General features: G+C 36.7%; 1 long non-coding RNA gene across 1 annotated transcript; it reads left to right on the top strand.

The window, feature by feature from the left end:
* The first annotated feature begins 1,517 nt into the window (after nt 1-1,517).
* On the top strand, nt 1,518-4,306 carry LOC140322219 (uncharacterized). The gene is made up of 2 exons (XR_011919181.1): nt 1,518-1,703; nt 3,944-4,306. It is a non-coding gene; the product is annotated as an uncharacterized lncRNA (long non-coding RNA).
* Nucleotides 4,307-4,940: the final 634 nt, after the last annotated feature.

The following is a 4,940-nucleotide window of genomic DNA, read 5'->3' on the forward strand; positions in this document are numbered from 1 at the left end:
CATCAGGCCACCATCTTCTCCTCTTCTCCCGGGTGCTTCATCCCACCTCACCTGACCTTCTGCGCATGCCTAAGATGCTCAGGCATGAGCAGAATGAGCACCCAAGAGGCCTTGCGCTCCCATTCATTCTCAATCTATTTTTTGAGAAGGGTGTTGCACTTAAAAATAAATTTTTACTTTAAATAAAAAGGTTGTCTACCCTTTTATGTAAAGTGAAATTTCTGAGTTTAGGTACACTTTATGATTATTCATTCACCAGACATGGAATCAGGCATGGTGCTAAGTGGGAACAGGTAATGAACAGGTGTGCTAAACATACATTTTCTTTCCAATGGCAATCTTTCAACTTCCTTGATTTATTTTTAAATATGGACAGTGAATATGACAGCTGGAAGCTAATTAGTTATTATAAATATATTTAAATACATCACTTGGACATTGGATTTGCATTTCAATTCTCAACAGTTCCCCTTATAATTCAAACTCTATGGTCATGGTTTAAAGAACTATTGTCCTAGCAACCAAATCAGCAATACCCTTTTTATGGACTAAATGCTAAAAGCATGAAGTTAATTGGTTGCTGTTTGCTTTACACTTTGCTCTCTGCAATTATTATTCAATAAACCCCCAAAGGTAAAAGCTTTGCTTATTTGGACTAAAGTAGAGCAAGTCTATTTTATAGCTAACAGGAGAACCTTACAAATACCCTTACTAAAGAACTCTTCATGATTTATTTTTGTCACCTTTTTATTGAATTTATAGAAAAAAACTTTAATACTGAAACCTTTCTTATTTGCAAGACACAGACTTTACTGCCACAAACTTTGCTTACCCCCGTTTTTTTTTCCTCCAAAGTGTTTTATCTAATTCCACTACAACTATGTTCACAAACCGCAGTCGCCTTCAGGATCCATTAATGCATGCACTCAAATGTAATACTGCTTACTTAACACCTTTCAGGAATCGTAAATCATGCGCAAATTCTCTACCGTTTATCTTTATCAAGGCTGAGGGCTTTAATAAATAATGAACAGCTCCAGGCAGTTTGAAAACAGAACAGTAAAGGACTAAGGATACAGCAATGCAAGAATGCACCATCGCACATTGAGCATGTATTCTACGGGAATCCAGTGGATGGCTCACATGCTCATTCAGCTGTTTAACTGGAAATCTCAAACCTCGGCCTCAGCTATTCATCTCCAGCACCTTAATGTATCTGAACGTGCTCTGCTAAAACCAAGAATGCAATCAGAAATGCTGGAAAAATATTCAGAAAGTTACCAAAGAAGCTATATGTAATAACGTGAATATTCAGTAAAAAAAATGCAAACAATGAAGATGGGTGAAGAATGGTAACCCAAAGAAGCTAACAGAAGATAATTTGATTGAACTGATTATTGTAAATTAGAATGCGACTGGTTGTTATAAATTACTGCATTTTGCCCATGATTGTCTATCTATTTAAAGCTGAATTAAACACCATTATTTTCACCTGTCCTTTTTCCATCATAGGTGGTTTTCCATTTTCTTTCTTCTTCTTCTACTTCAACCTTTGGGTATCTTGACTGGCTGGGTCAGAATGCCATACCTTTACAAATGCCAACTGCAAGGGAAGCCAGGATTGTCAGGTATCCAAACAGCCAACACTGAGCTACATATACACACATAAGAGATTTTGACAGCTCCTGCTAGTGATAATGCAGGTAAGACTACATATTACAGGAGGGACATCACCTGTCTGATCACAAATTAAAAGTGAAACTGTAATTCCACTAGTTCCACTTTCACTTTTTTTATAGAAGAAGCAGGTAGGGATAGAGAAACATTTCTTTATCTGATGAAGATTTAAAGGTATTTTACTAAATTTGGCAACAGAGGGTGTACTAAGGTATCCCCAGAAGTCTTTGATTGATGAACAAGACCAAAATATCAAATGTGAGTTGGGATCAGCATCCCAGTGGACACTGCTTTTACCTGTGGCCAGAGAATCAGGTGGAAAGTCAGAAAATGGAATTCTAATGCAATCCTAATTATGATCTGCACCACAAATACCATTCAAAGCTTCATTCCATCAATATATACATCACATACTGGTGCACAGAGACTACACAAGACTACACCAACACCTACCAGGTCCAACACAGAGATGATGTTTAAATATTTTGTTCTGTGCAGTCAACCATGAGAGGTAAATATTCATTGGCTCTATGGTTTATGGTGGATTTGATAAAGACCTGTGGGGAGTGCTAATAATCTATTGGGAATTCCAATAGCGTTAGGGAGTATTAGGATCCCTCACCTTGAAGAAGATATTTGAAGGATACCATTATGAGTCAGCAGTCTGGAAATATAAAGAAGCTCCGGGCAAATGAGGAACAGATACCAGAATCCAATCTTTTAATTAATCTAGGGAATTGATCAGAATTACAATAATTGTCAGGAGACTAGCTGAGCACAAATCAAGAAAGGGAAAAATGAAGTAGAGACAATCCCAGTCCTAAGCAACATGGCCATTAAAATTGATTTTAGTAATGGCTTTAATCCTAAAACCAAGGAACACTTGGGTTAGGTACTGTATCAGTCCATTGAGCCATATTTAAACCAAATATATCAAGGTGATGTATGGTCTGCAGCAGGTCTTTATGTGGTCCATCACCAGCACAGAAATGATGTTTAAATATTTTTTTTTTCTGTGCAGTTAATCAAAAGTTTCATAAACTTTAGCTCTATGTTTTATGGTGGATTTATTCAAGAGCTGTGGTGAGTGCTAATAACCTATTGGGAATTCCAGTAGCGTTAGGGAGTATTAAGATCCCTCAGCTTGAAAAAGATATTGGAAGGAGATGACTACGAGTAAGCAGTCTGGATGTATATAGAAGATCAGGGCAGACAAGGAACAGGTCCCAGAATCCAATCTGGTGAACAATCTAGGGAATTTCCCAGAAGTACCGTAATTGTCAGGAGACTAGCTGAGCACAAATTAAGGGAAGGAAAAGTCTGAAGTAACTTAGCAGTTAAAATTGATTTTAGAAATAGGTTCAAACCTCAAACCAATGGCCACCTAGGGTTAGGTACTGTGTCAGTGCACAGAGACAGAATTAAACCTAGATTTTTATCCAGGCCATGTATGGTATGCAGCATTGATTATATGACAGCAAAAGGGATAGACACCTACTTAGATTCATATTGCTTACACAAACCAAAAAAGGATATAAACAAGAAATGAAGGAATGAGTCAGCTTTGCACTTTGCAGAAAGTAAACAGCCATCTGCAAATAATTACAGTTGCTTAGAGCTGGCAACATATACTCTGTCTTTTGCAATGTTTCCAACAAAGGTAGAAGAAGAAAATGAACATGTTGATTAAAATAATTGAGAATGGGGGGGTATGTGTTTGAAAAAGGTGCTGCGTTTCAACACTTTTTTGTGTATTTTATTTTCTTACTGTTAGGGAATATTTAACGTATTCTGTATCTAAACCCAAGAACACCGCAGAGGCACCAGAGACCGTTGATCCAGGGGACATCCAATTGCTTCATGGGATCAGGAAGGAATTTTCCTCTGTTGGAGTAAATTGAACCATGCTTTACACATGTTTTGCCTTCCTCTCGATCCACTTTGCATATGGTTCTATCTGGAATATGCAGGTTTTGTTTTGTCATGGTTCAACATGTACTTATGTCTTTTTCAACACATGTAACACACGTGTATTGTATTGCAATTTGTCAGACTTTGTTCTGTTTTTTTTTTTTCAGTGTATTTTATATTTGGTATTTCTAGAAATCTTGTTTTCTTGTACATTTTCCTGCACCAAACTGAAATGTTATCTGCCTTACCAGTTTTCTTCTGTAAATCACAAAACAACTCCCTTCTATGGAAATGAGAAATTAAATAACAAATAGGGTACGTTTTTTTATAGGCTGATTATCCATTGCTTTTATAGATGTGACCTATCAAGTATGGCCATGAAAGCTCTAAAGAAGTTTATGGATAAGTAAAAACAAACGACATCCAGGAGAAGACATTATAAAGGTGTTTGAACAACTTACTGGAAGACAATGGTTGGCCACAAAATGAAAGAAACCAGGATAAGAAGTCATGGAAACAATTTCACCACCAAAAGACCATTCTGGACATTCTGATGCTGAGAAGACATTTTTATCTGGACTATGATCTGCTAACCTAGCAGGTCTCCTCTCTGTTAGAGGTTATAAAACCACTATCCACAATCCATTTTGTTTAGATTGATGTCTGACTTCTGTATTCTCTGTGTACATGTAATAAATATTATATAATTTGAAACCCAGTCACATTCTAAGAGTTCTGATTTGGATCCCCAAATTCAAAGGGACAGAATTAAGGAAGATGATTGTAGTGCAAACCAGAAGCAAAAGCTAGGGTGACAATTCCATAGATATACTGCAATAAGAATTGTCATTCTAAATTGGTAAGTGTGGTATTGACTTGGCTACCAGGTTAGTATATAGAAAAAAACGTGGAAAAAAATGAATGCAGTCTGTACATCTAAGGGCTGTTGAGCTGTAATATAATAAATGTTTGTAGATTTTTGTGCTTCTTCAATAACTAAAAGAAGGCTTGGTTAAATACCCTTTACATCATAGTGCTTTATCACTGGCATCTTACTAGCAGAGAAATGGGTGTATTGCTGTGAGATTCTAATGCATGTAGATTTAATAGCTGGCTAAGCATTAAAAACTAACCCTGATTACCATGCTAGCGATAAGAGTTCTCATTAGACAATGGAAACAATGCTATAAAATAAGCCATTGCTATTAGGATTCTAGATAAAAATCACCTCTGTTGTAATAGTAATGACCGCAGGATGCATTAGACATAACACTAATCAGTTATGTGGTCAGGCAAGTATTCTCCATAAAATGTCTTGTCTGTCACCCCATGCTTCTCTATTGGCATGTTGA

The sequence above is a fragment of the Pyxicephalus adspersus genome, chromosome 2 (assembly GCF_032062135.1).
Source record: "Pyxicephalus adspersus chromosome 2, UCB_Pads_2.0, whole genome shotgun sequence".
NCBI classification, from domain to species: Eukaryota; Metazoa; Chordata; class Amphibia; order Anura; family Pyxicephalidae; genus Pyxicephalus; species Pyxicephalus adspersus.